This window comes from Nicotiana attenuata, chromosome 2, assembly GCF_001879085.1.
Source record: "Nicotiana attenuata strain UT chromosome 2, NIATTr2, whole genome shotgun sequence".
NCBI classification, from domain to species: domain Eukaryota; kingdom Viridiplantae; phylum Streptophyta; class Magnoliopsida; order Solanales; family Solanaceae; genus Nicotiana; species Nicotiana attenuata.
In genome coordinates this window covers 6,888,703-6,902,963 of record NC_031990.1, presented here as the reverse complement: position 1 = coordinate 6,902,963, position 14,261 = coordinate 6,888,703, and the positions used below count along the sequence as shown (strand labels likewise).

The window sequence follows — 14,261 nt, the reverse complement described above, 5'->3', positions numbered from 1 at the left end:
ACACTTCGAGTCGAACTACACGAGGGAGGGGCTATTCTTCTCTTTCATTGCCCGACTCCTCAATACTCTCCAAGTCGAACAATTAAGGGACTAGATAGACTGGTACTGGGACTGGAACGCCAGCCAATGCCCAAAATATGTAACTTTCTCCAATCATGAAACCCGAGAAACAACGTCAAAGTAATAAGAAACATACATTTACCAGAATGCCTTTTATGTAAAGGTGAGATTCGACCCAGCTCGAACAACACCTTACGGCCCTTGGTCGGGATTTAATAAAAGGTTAAGTTTGACCCAGCTCAAACAATACCTTTTGATCGTCGGCTGCATTTTAATAAAAGGTTAAGTTCGACCCAGCTCGAACAACACTTTTCGACCCTTGGACGCGATTTAATAAAAGGTTAAGTTCGACCTAGATCGAACATCACCTCTCGACCCTCGGCCGCATTTTAATAAAAGTTTAAGTTCGACCCAGCTCGAAAAATACCTATTGGCCCTTGGCCTCGATTTAATAAAAGGTTAAGTTCGTCCTGGCTCGAACAACACCTATCGGCCCTTGGCAGCGATTTAATAAAAGGTTAAGTTCGACCCGGCTCGAACAGCACTTATCGGCCCTCGACCGCATTTTAATAAAAGGTTAAGTTCGACCTAGCTCAAACAACACCTATCGGTCCTCAGCCGCATTTTAATAAAAGGTTAATTTCGACCTAGTTCAAAAAATACCTATCGGACCTCGGTCGTGAATTAATAAAAGAATAAACTCGACCACGTTCTTGTAACACCTACCGGCCCTCGGCCATAACTTGGAAAAATATCAAACACCTGTCAGCCAAAATAAAGAGGCACACCCGACCTATACAACCAAAGGGAAGATACGGCCCATAAATATTCTTCAACAAGGCTACGACCAACTAGAAGATAACAAAACAAGAGAGAAAACAAAAAGCAAAATAAACAAATGCGGAAACAAGTAACAGGTATAGAAGAAGGCGCAGAAAGCAACTTAAACATTCATACACGAACAAAGAGTTCATTACAGAGGCTCTTAAAGACGCTGGCTGAGAGAAAAACTAATGGCCCTCGCCATCACGACCCTCTGCGACCTCACTACTTCGACCCCCGGCATCCTTGCCACCTTCGCCCTAAGGGTAAACGGTATCATACCAGGCGTCCTCCTCAAGCCAGTCTACACCTTCTTCCACATCATCCTCGTCAGGTTGAGGCGTAGCAGGATCATATCCACAAGCAACTCGAGCTTCACGAGCTTTAACCCAGGCATCCTCAAGGGCAGCCTCAGGAACGGATCCCGCTGCATGCAAGTCCCGAAACACATCTAACCGGGCCTCGGCATGGATGCACTCTTCGTACAATCCCCTAGCCACACTGGGAAAATCAGAAGTGTTGGAAGAGGACGACGGTGCAAGCAACTGAGCCTTCTCAGCCTCTAGGGCGGTCACTCGATCATGAAGGACGGAGTTGTCTTTCTCCAGCTCCCCGATCCTCTCCTCGAGCCGGTCTTCCTTAGCCCTCGCTATTGATTGATCATTTTCCCGCTCGGCTCGAAGAGTCCTATTCGCTAACTTGAACATCTCCGCCTTCCTCTTAGTGTCCAAACGAGAAGACTCCGCCTTCTCAAGTTCCTCGTGTTTCTCGGCAACATCGCCGCTAAGGGCCTCCATCCGAAACTGGCACTCTTCAAGTTGCCCCCGCAATTCAACCACTTGAGCCTGAAGATACTGTATTGGTCCTCCACGCCCCTACTAACCTCAAGATCCTCTTCCCTAATTCTCAACGTCCTTTCAAGGACGCTGCACTTCTCTATGGCCTGCATATCGCTGCCTTCACGAAATCGAATGAGAAGATCCCGATACTTGCCGCGAAACTCAAGGTATTTGTTGTTAAGTTTCACGAAGATCTCTGTGCGCCGTTTCTCCCTCCGGGCGCTCTCGATTTCTAAAATCACCGTCTGCAAACCCAAAAAAATAAAAGAAAAAGGTCAGAACTTTGAATGCTCTAAAAATGAGAAAAAGTTCGTCTGATAAACACTCACCCTAAGAGCGAGGCTAGCAATACTCCTCGAACAAGGCACCATCATTTAGTTCCTTAAGGGTCTAACCCTCAACTTCGGAGCAAAGAGGACCGAGGGCAGGGACTACCTCCTCAGTGTCCACCAACAAGTCGCGATTCATTTAGGGATCAAGATAGTCCTCAACCCCCACCCCCCTCTAACCTTACCTCGAGCTGAGTAAGCCCCTCTTTAATCATTCCCAGGTCGTCCGCATTGATGTTGGAACCTGAATCGTCACCCTCCTCAGCAATGATCTTGCCCCTATCGTCTGCAGGCGAAGACGCATTCGCGGTTGTTCGAGAGGTCGATGCCTCCTCTCATCGCGAAAGGTCAAGGACATCCGCAGCCGCCCCTTCGGTCTCCAACCCCTCGGAATGGAGAGATACGCCTACATCAGCTTCTAACGGACTCGGAGCCTCGAGACTGGGTTCAGCATCACCACTCACAAAAATCTTCGTTGTCTCACGCAACGAAAAGTCCCCTTCCGCTGCATTAACAGCCAGAGTAACTTCGTCACCTGCATCCACCGATCTCCTCTTTCGAGGTTGGAGATCTCCGTCACTGGGCAATTGTTCATCATCCTCGTCAATGAGAGAATATAGAGGAGGAGCGGAAGTCTCAATGGCCGGAGCAGAAACGAAGGCGGAAGCGGCTACGGGAGAAATTAGAACGAAGACAGGATCGTCGTAGCCGAAGCAGGGGCGGAGACTGAAGGTGTAGTGGCCCTCCTCTTCCGAAACGAGGGTGTGGGGCTCTCGACCTCCTCGCAGACCTCCTGGCCGAAGCTAAAGAAAAATGAGAAAGGAACAAGTCAGCGAAAGTAACAGATATAGGAGAAGAAATCACGACGTCGACAGTAGGGAACAAGTTACCTGTCGAGGGAAGAGACGGCCTAAATCTCTGAGAAAAGCTTGACCAATCACGTATCCGTGTCGTATGAGGAAGAATCTATCTAACCCAATCGGCAATGTGGGCCACCATCTGGAGAGGTCGAGCAGTAGTTGCAAAAAGGGGGAAAGCCAATTAACCGACCAACAGTAAGGAAAACACTGGAAACAAAAAGATATACAAACAGGTACGAGCACTTACGGGTGGGGTTCTAAGCCTCAGGGAAGCCTGCAGCAGTGGACATTCCTCACCACCAAACATTACCCCCCCCCCCCGGCGAAGATTTAGCAAAGTCCCTTGATAGAAATGAGGGGCGAAGAGATGGATCAGGTGGCGTACTGGTATGTCTACGTCAGCCAAGTCAGTGAATTTCGTCAACATCATGACCACTTTGAACATATAAGGGGCAAGTTGCGCCGGACATACGTTGTAGTAGCGGCATAACTCTTCTATCAATTGCGGCAATGGTAACGAATATCCAATTAAGAACAGATATGCGTAAACAACACAGAAGCCGCGATGATGAACCCGCACCTCGTCGTCGCCCGCAGGGACCAAGTTCACGTGACCAGGTAGGCCGAGTCTAGTTTTAAGTTCGGTTAGCCGTTCAACCGTCATCGTAGATTTAAACCTCTCCGTCACCACTTCCGGCGCCTTTTGGAAGTCGGGTTTAGCAACGGGATATCGAGGTACGATTTCCTCTACAGTAGGTAGGGTTTCCTCCTCAACGGCAACTCCGCCATCTTCCCCCTGGTCAGGAAAAACGACATCTGGAGGAATAGAGTGATCTTCCATATGGATATCTAATGGTAGGTCTGACATTGTTGTGGAAAGAGATAGGGAAGAAAAGAAAACAACAGAGAGATAGAAGAAGAAGAAGAAGAAGAAGAAGAAGAAGAAGAAGAAGAAGCAGGAGCAGCTCTTCTTATGAAGAAGGAGTTTGGAAAAGTTTCAAAATCAACAAACCACCCCATATTTATAAGACTTGGGGCACCGGAATCGAAACGATAGGCCATTATTGGCACAAAGATCGAAATGGCAGAACCAATCAAGGGTCACCGGCGAATCGACGCATGACGTCATGATGTCAGTCTTTTCTTGGACTAGATGGTTCTAATGGACTTCCCGAGAAAATTCAAAGAATTCAAAATGTGCGGTCCTCAGAAAGCCACGTTGCCTGATTGTTGCGACGACCACGACCTGCATAACCAACTCGGTAAGCTCGACCACAAATGGCACTATCCACTCATCGACCTCGCCCGCGAGGACAACCTCGATAAGCGGATGGACTAACTGTATGGGCCAAAAAATATCTTTGATATAGGCAGGCCACGTCAGCACCATTATGGCCTTCATCGACCGCCACCTGCTATTAGTAAGGGCCCCACAAAGAGTGCGGCCGAAGAGTCAGCAAAGATCAAGGTCGTGAAGTCACCATAGTTCAAGGTCGAGGTCGAGCATCTTAAACAGAGTTATAACGGCTAGTTCTAAGATAAGACATAAAAGAGAATATTCTAGTGGATATTCTCTGCATATGTACTATTAAGGTTTCTAGGAATGTCTATAAATAGAAAGAGACACAAGGATAGGGGACATGAGATATTCATTTGTAAAAAAATATTGACTTTATATAGAGAATCGGGTCTTAATGCAAGCATACAAAAACAACCTTTTTTTTACTAAGATTCTTGGCTAGCATTTCCACCGGATCCAAGAACAACCTAAGTGTTTATAGACTTATCAATCATTCATCATTGTTAGAAGAAATATCCATTGATCTCACCCCTTTTCGGTTAACTCACACGTTTTATTTACTTAAATGTCATTTATTACTATTTAATGTCATATTCCATCTTCTTGGGTCATTGATTACTGTTATTATTGTTTATATTCATTGCTCTTGTCTAGCATTTGCACCGGATCCAAGAACAACCTAAGTGTTCATAGACTTATCAATCATTCATCATTGTTAGAAGAAATATCCATTGATCTCGCCCCTTTTCGGTTAACTCACACATTTTATTTACTTAAATGTCATTTATTGCCATTTATTACTGTTTAATGTCATATTCCATCTTCTTGGGTCATTGAATAATGTTATTATTGTTTATATTTATTGTCATCCGAACAAATATACTGGTTATTTGTTACAGCACCGATATCTTAATCTTTAGGATATTATTTTTAACTAAGATTAACTTTTCTTTATTTTAATCTAAATGGTTGGTTATCTATTTTTGGCCAAACAGTATGCACCTGAAGGAGTTTGAACCGCTGACCACTTACACTATGAAAACACTGACCCAATGGATCATAACACACAATCACAGATGCTAGCGATAGTAAATTCTTTTAAATTGGAAGGATGCTGCTGCTTCCTTTTTTTTTTTTTTCAAGGATGCTGGCATGCTGCTGCTTCATTTTATTTTTTTGGTTGTTTTTTATATGTTGTACAAATTTACAGTAATTTGTTTTTTGTCCATCTTTTGAAATGATGACACCGCCTACAAAATTGTTTGCACTAATTCTTCGTACGCCACTGTGTATCAACAAGGCAACAACTGCTTAATTATGTCTTATCCCTGACAATTCCGTCAAAAAAAGGGACATCAAATGAAACATAAATATTGCATGAATTACTGGTCCTTCTAGCATACTGATGAGGAAGATGAATGTACCAGCAACCATCTCGTAAAATATTCCTCTTCTTGATTAATGTGATTCAACTGATGGATGCCAAAGATAAAGTCAAGACCATCAGTTCCATACGGTCATTAGACTCTGCATATCAACCATTTTTGACCAAAATATAAAGCCAAAACTGGTAACTAGTCTACATACAGTTTCTTCTAAACCCCAAAACCAGCCTGGTTAACTGCTTCAAAATGCGAGTGGACTTGATACATATATCACAAGAAGAGGGGGGAAAAAAAGACAGGCTTTAGTGATCAGATATCATCCACGAGAACCCCGGACGAGATACCTTCCAAGGCACAATACTGTCAAACCAAAACAGAAAACATTAGAAAAAAAGTTAACATCTTCATATTAGGCTCCATCTCATCTGATTTACTCTTAGGCAAAGGCAATTGCCCTTCGTTTGGATCTTCTTCAACCACGTGATCAGGTGGAGGGGCTTGCTCCTCTCTTTCACTATTTTCAGGGCGAAAGTTAATAGGGAACTTTGTTACTCTGGGTTTGTCTGATAATATATTTCTTTGAACCCTATCAATTAGGACTTTTTGTGGAGGCATCATTGTTCACATAGTAGCCAACTCGTACAAATTCCTGCCCCACGTATGAGCAGGTCAGCAAGAGCACAGTGACACCAATAATGTCTTCTTCGCGAATTTTTGAAGGATCTGGGGGGTCCGCCTAGCATCAAGTTTATAAAATATAGCATAAATTCAATGAGGCAGACAAAGCATTAGTTCTATAATGAACCATTGGAAATCCAGGAGATAATACCTGCAAGACAAAGCGGTAATTTCCAACATTTACGGGGCCAACAAGAACACTTTCTAGAAGTTGGTCATATGTCTCATCCTCAGCAGATCCAACATATATAAGCTTCCATTCCAAATCTGCAGAGCATATGACAAACAGATTTATCTGATGCAACCAAACTCAAATAATTTATAGTTACAACAACAACGAAACAACTAGGCCTCAATCCCAAGCTAATTGAGATCAGCTGCATGAATCCTCACTAACCATGTCGCTCCATTTAGACCCATATCAATCAAACAAATCAGATTACAGAATAAGTGACACTTGGTAGTCTTAATCCATGAAACAGCCGGAATGCACCCAAATTTAAAAAAAAAACAATTTGGTGGGAGATTTTCTATCCGCATAGAATTAAGCTTCTATTCATTCAATCCATAGATCATTTTACTGATATTTTGATCCTAAAAGAGAAGGGAACTGTGTTACCAAAACAAACAGATCACCTAAAAAAGGGTGGCCTTATTAAGCAAATATATGATCTTTCAACAGGCAGATACTTACATAACAAAAGTAAGTATATGCAATAACACGTGAAAGAAGCAACCTAAGTTGGAAGAGTATGCATCTAATATAGAAAATTCACAACAGTTTTAGCATATAACAAAGATAATTTCCCAATTAGTTCAACATAAGCATGTATCTCTAAGATCTCATAATCTGCAACAGACAGAATCACAAACTTCAATTGACAGGAGTTCTTGAGTAAGATAGGTCTCCTAAAAAAATGCTAAAACTTTAAGTCCATTCTCTTCCCTTTAACCAACTAAAGAGTCCTTAAAAGTTGGGACAGATGGTTGAGGTCCCAATGATCATTTGCTGTTCTGATACGAAGCAAATAACACTCAATCAGATTATGCAGGACTAACATCCACTTTTGGTTTTATTGTAGGGGTGAATAAGCAACTACACAAAACTATCCTATATCTGTTCTTCGAATTGATGATTTGATGGCTGGCTCCTGGCAGATTACATTTTCACTGAGGGGATTATTCATACCATGGGTCATAAACTAATTCATCCCCTCCAGAGTTTTTCCAACCTCTACCAACCATTGTGCCACAAGACCAGCTCCTACGAATTGTGACGAAAATATTTTACATAATTGACACTTAATAGATGAACACCTGGGTTCAAAAGTTGTTTTCCACTCTGTATCCCACGAATCAAGCGAATGATAAAACTATTAAATCCCATATACAGTTTTTCACTGTTATAAGCATTTTTATATCCCCTCAGAACAATCCATTTCACAAAAAAATTCTATCCAGATCCGTACCTAGTCTGATGGTATTATGTCACCCTCAAATCCCATAAACAGACCAAACACCCCCAAAGGAAATAATGCAAAGTAAGTTTTTTGATTCATCTTATGCATTAGGAGTGGACTCAGAAGCTAAAAGTAGCTGAGATGAGGATGTTGAGGTGGATGTGTGGGTACACCTGGTTGGATAAGATTAGGAATGAAGTTATTTGGGAAAAGGTGGGAGTGGCCCCTGTGGAGGATAAGATGCGGGAGGCGAGGTTGAGATGGTTCGGGCATGTTAAGAGGAGAAGTATAGAAGCCCCAGTTAGAAGGTGCGAGCTGTTAGCCTCGGTGGGTAGCATGGGGGGTAGAGGTAGGCCTAAGAAGTCTTGGGGAGAGGTTATTAGGCGGGACATGGCGCAGTTGGAGCTGACTGAGGACATGGCCCTAGACAAGAGGGTGTGGAGGTCAAAGATTAGCGTAGAAGGTTTGTAGGTAGTCGAGCGTTTCTCTTTGTCTTACTCAGTTCGCTAGCATTAGTGTTAGTATGATATCTTTTATCCTTAGATAGCTATTACTACCTAGAGTTTGATTGCATTCTTGGAATCGATCTTATTTCATCTTGCTGTTATTACTACTTGTTGCAATTATCTTTTCTGTTTCAGTCGTTCTCTAGCCGAGGGTCTATCGGAAACCGCCTCTCTGCCCTTCCAAGGGTAGGGGTAAGGCTGCGTACATCTTACCCTCCCCAGACCCCACTTGTGGAAAACTACTGGGTTTGTTGTTGTTGTTGTTGTTATGCATTAGGAATGGATTCAGAAATGGAGGACTACTGAATGTATTAATGCTTCACATAAAACATGGTATTAAATATTATACTATGAAATTCCTACAGCAGTATTAGAATCTCTCAACTGCGGGTCATCAGCAAATGAAAATCCCTTTCTTGAAGCTACAGCTGGAACTAACATCAAGACACCACTTCCCCACCTTGAACCAACTACAAAGGATACTTTAAGTGACATGCCAAGATGCTTCATTGCTTTGGGCACACATGCAAATAATCTTAAATCAGATGATCAACGAGTTAGACCAATTAAGTACTAATATTGTTAGACCGTGGACAGCAAGTGAAATGAAATAAAAGGCAGAGGCTCACAACGAGTTCATTCTTAAAATTCAAATATCCGCAATCTGAATCAGCCTAACATTTGGACTATTTGGAGGAAATATATGCCTTTTGTGCTGCACATAAAACATGAACCTGTTCAAGTGCACTATGCAATAGACTCCAACATGAAGAAATCCACAATTTTCATGAGCCCTACAGCTGATTACTCCTATAATTTTCATTCAACTTCCTCTGAGCAAATGATAATACACCACATTGCTCATATGATGCTACTCATCCCCGCACAATATTAGCTCAGCCAACCAATTGACAATATTTATGATTGAAAGAATCACCTCACTGTAGAACCTCATTTCTAGCAAATCAACCAAATTTATGCACAAACCTTTTCTGTATCTCTTAACTGAGGTACCTAAACACTACTATATTTGTCCTTAGGATATTTATACTCAAGTCACACGATTTCACAACAGCTTAGCAAAAAGGTCAGTGCTTAAAAACAAAAGGGCAGCCCGGTGCATGAAGCTCCCGCTATACGGTGGTAACGAACGAAAACGCTCTCTCTCCTCTCTTCTTTCTCTCTCTAGCGTCTTCTTCACGTAGAGGGCAGCCATGGCTGCTGCAACCTCTCCCCAACCTTTGGCTGTGGGAGAGGCAACACAAAACACCATAGAAAATCATCCAAATCGTAATACCAAACAATCATATGCGTCACAGCTTGTTGGGAAACAATCTGCCACGAAATTGGCCAAGTTGGAACTATGTCCTGTAACGTTTGAGCATGGGGTACCAACTGTAGAATTCACCATAGATGAAGTGAATGCATTCACCATGGAAGAAGGTCTTCATCAAGCAGTCATACTGAAATTTTCGTATGGAAAACCTGATCTTCAGGAGCTACGTCAAGTTTTGCCAAAACAGTTCGATATTAAAGGCAATTGTAATATTGGACAACTGGAATTTCGACATGTACTGGTAAGACTTGATTTGTTTGATGATTTTGTTCAAGTATTATCAAGATCAACAGGCTATGTTAAGTCGAAGGGTAACGAGTTCTTTTATAGAACTTTTCCATGGACGATTGGATTTAATCCAAGAGAAGAGACGTCTAAAGCTGTTGTTTGGATCTCCCTGCCTGAACTTCCTGCAAATTTTTTTGCAAGGAAGTCATTAATGTCCATAGCTTCAGCTGTTGGAAAACCTTTAGCAGTAGACAAAGCCACCCAAGACAGAACTCGACCAAGTATGGCGAGGGTAAAAGTATTGCTTGATCTTTTGGACAAACATCCCAGGAGGTTAAATATGATAATCTCCCAAAATTCTGCACCTGCTGTAAACACCAGGGACATGACGAAAGATCATGTCGTTGGAGGATCGAGAATAATCAAGGAGATGTTGAAGTTGTTGATGAAAGGGAAGGACTGGGTGTTTTGGATAAATTGCAAGGTGATGCTAGAGCCTATCTTAATGCAAAAAGAGCTGGGCAATTGGAAGCTGATGCAGCAAAAGAAAGATTGGTCGAGCAGCAGAATTCACAAATTGAAAGAGAAAAACAAAGTGTTCTTCAGAACAAAGAGAATGTAACAAATCGAGTTGTTAATGATAACACTGTTGTTGATGTTTCACAGGTTCATAAGGGTCCATCTCTACCCTCTCGAGATGTGCCTGCTAGGATAGCCTTAGCAAGGATTGCCAATGCTGTCAATCCAGTAGTGCAAGCTTATGATAAACTTGCAGTTGCTGCAGCCATTATGGCAACTGCTGCAGGTTCAAAAGGGACTGTTGGGGCTGCTGCTCTAGCTAATGAAGCTGGTCCTGTTACTAAAATCCAAATTGACCCTAATGTAAATCAGGAGATGGAACACCATGGTGAGAAAAAAGGGTTGGAACCTACAACTGATGCAAGGCCAAAGACTGATGCAACTGGTGCACCAGCAGCTACAGGTTTTAAGGCAGTTTTTGATCGAGATGGTGAGGCTGTGCAAACTAAGGAGAAGGCAGGTGATGATTGTGGTGATATGGGGCAGGATTCAGGGACCAAGGCTCCACATGCAGTAACTGGAGGTGAGGTCCAAATCTCAGGCAGTAAACTTGCTGGGCAAACTGCAGAAACAAGGGTCTGTAATCATGGCGAGACCCAGGCCTTTGGAAGAGAAGATGGAGCAAATACGGATGAATTGTTGGAAGATAAGGATGGATATACAAAGGAGGTTGATAAGGGGAAAGATCAAAACAAAAAAAGAGAGGTTTGGAATGTGGTAACCACCAGGAAATCTACCACAAAGAAGGGACTATCACCAAAACAACAGGTCCAAGGTGTTCGACGAAATGACAATACTTTGGTGACCAGCCCAAATGGTTTTGATGCACTGGCAGCTATAGAGGATGAGCAACTAGATTCGACGAGTCTAAAAGAAGACATTATGTCCAAGCAACTAGTTCCATGTCCCAGTAGTGGAAAAGAAGCTCAAACCAACGACAATTTTGCTTTGGATGTTGATGGTCGACAGCAGGTCTCAAAGAAAAATAGTGTGGAAGAGCTAATGGGCAAGGCACATAGTTCTAATATTCCTACGTTTTATTTTTCCAGTCCTCAAGTCGAACAAATAATTAAAGAGGCCCAGAATGCAATGATGATGCATACTAATATGTCAAACAACCAATGGTCACGTTGAACACCTCAGTGCAGGATGTACCATCACAGTCCTTAGAGTCATGTGGTGAATATGGAGGTGAGTTGATGTTGTCATCTGGAAATAACAATGAAGTGATAAAGGCTAATTTGAGGGAAATGGCAATTAAATCTAAACTATGGGCATCCCAACGTGAATATGAGGATGATGAAGACTATGGTGATGCATATGCTGGAAATTCGAGTGAAGAGGATGATCAAGAGGTAAATCATGATAGTGCAGGTGAGGAGATCGACTCATTAGCAATGATAAAACCTGATCGAGTACCAGCAGTAAGTCCCAAGAGTAATTTGAACCTCAATGCCCCTGAATTCATCCCCAGAAATTCCAAGACTCCTGCTATTCAAAATGCAGCAACTGGAAATCTGATTCAAAAGGCAGCAGTACTCACCAAGCAGGGTATTCCAGGTGGTAATTCAAGTGAAAAGGTAGTAACAACCACACCTAGTGTGCAACAGCAGCAGTTAAACGTCTCAGCTGGTACTCCTACTGATGATCGTAAATCTGAGTTAAAAGGAGAAGCAGTAGCAAAGAAATCTGGGCAGCAGCAGCAAATCGAGTCAAACAATGCAGCAGTAGCTGGAAGGTTGGTTCAAACTGAAGAATTCAAGCAGGCCACTCCAGTGACAGCTCAAAAGAAGGGGCAGCATCAGCTTGTGACAACCAATGCTGTTATCTCATTAGAGGAGAGGAAGTTATTGGATGCAATGGTAAGTACCAACCCAATTAATTCTTTAAATCCTACTGTTGGTAGCACTGGACGCATGAGTAGAAGCAGGAACAAAATGCAACTCACAGAACAAAAACAAAGCAAGGCAATAGTGGCTAAATCTCAGGATGGAAATACATTGGTGTCACTTGGTATCGACCAAAATTTTCCACAACCAGTGCACTTGGGGAGAGACTTGTATGAAAAAGGAGAGGAAGATGCAATGTTACAACAGTGTAGAGTAGAGGCAGCAAGAAAAGGTGATTTATCACCTATGCATAGCGGAAAAACCAAGAAGTCTCGTACAAGGGATAAAAGTTGGGACGGCAGGGTAAACGAAGATGTAAACATAAGGAGACTCCCAATGAGAATTGCAAAACAAAAACAGGCCACTCAAACAACATCCACAAAGTCCAATCGCTCAAAGAAAAAATCATGAATTTTGAACACATTTTGAAAAGGATCGATGAAGAAGACAAGAGTCTACAAGTTGAAGATTTCACAACACTAGAGAAGAAAGACCATCACTGTTATTTCTACATATTTTTATTTTACCATCACATTAGTATAGTTCTATGTAATCTCATCACAGAGTATGTTATAAACTCTGCGATGATCATAGAATATTTAGTTCTAGCTAGTTCTTTCTTTTTGCATGCATGTTAGTAGGTGAGGCTTTTTATTTGCCTCAATAGGATTAGTAAGGTAAGGTTTAGCCCAGTTACTGTTGCTCTAGTCCTATGCCTTTGGAAAGATATCCAAATGGCTATGAGATTATATGCACTCGTGAGACTTTGCCGGCAGCTACACAATGAGTCCTCTACATGAGGCTGCCATAAGGGCAATGTGAGGCGCAGAGAAGTGATTATATAGCCAAGGCATAGAGGCAACACTACTGGTGCTATTGTCCCCCTTATTTGTACTCTTCCTATGTGGTTCTTTTTCTTGCTTTTATTATTAATAAAACTAGCCCTAGGCACCTGCCTAGTAGATTTGCTTAAAAAAAAAAAAAAAAAGCTCCCGCTATACGCGCGGTGCGGGGTCCGGAAAAAGACCGGACAACAAGGGTCTATTGTACCCAGCCTTACATGCATTTCAAGAAATGCTGTTTCCAGTGCTTCAATGAATACAAATACTAATTCCAATAATATGAAAAAAATGTAAAAAAATTAGTCAAATCAGTTCAGCTAACTCTCTATATATAAAAGTAACCCAAATATGTAGCGAGATACAACATGCAAAAATAGGTACCAATAGTTAGCAAAAGAGAGAAATGGAAGAAAGAGACAGAGAAAGCACCATCGTCGAGAGGAATAACGCACTCGTAAGAGATTTCAAACTGGAAAGGGGTCAAAAAAGACGCCGGATTGTCTAACACGGCGACATTCGTAATGTTCACCGCACTCATATTGTATCGAAACTAACCAAAGCTGTAAATGGTGAGAACTCTAATTGTCGGATTCCCCGAAGACGAGCTCAAATTCTAGAATCTTAAGCAAAGAGAGCAAGTTTTTTTTACCGCCATAACCAACAATTTCAAGTAAAAGGCAACTGATTAGAACAAAATACCCAAAAGAACAAAAGAACGAAGAAGCAGCAGCACCCCCTCTATTTTGTGGTGAAGTTGCTCGGACGAAATGATTTCCTTTTATATGTGTGACCTGCTGTTTCTCCGGCTACCGGGTATAGTAGGTTTCTGGCGGGAGTTTTCATCAAATCCATCGTAGCTCTTGCCTCTCGGGAGGAATTTACATATTTCCATTAAATAATGTAAAAATTTGGGAAAATGCATAAGTGCCCTAATCTATAGCCGGATTTTTAGCTACACATTTTATTTTTGCGGAATTTTTATTACCCCTTCAACTAGTTTAAAGTCAAATAAATTCACCCTTAAAGTACCACAACCAAATTTCTATTGGGCAGTGAACCACACTCGCTTGATCATGATAGGCTATAATTACGTATTTTAGCCGCTTATTACACTCAAATTTACTGCACTTTAGTTGAGTTTGCGTTTT

At 42.0% G+C, this 14,261-nt stretch overlaps 1 pseudogene; it reads right to left on the bottom strand.

The window, feature by feature from the left end:
• LOC109243814 lies at positions 5,646–13,990 on the bottom strand (annotated as a pseudogene).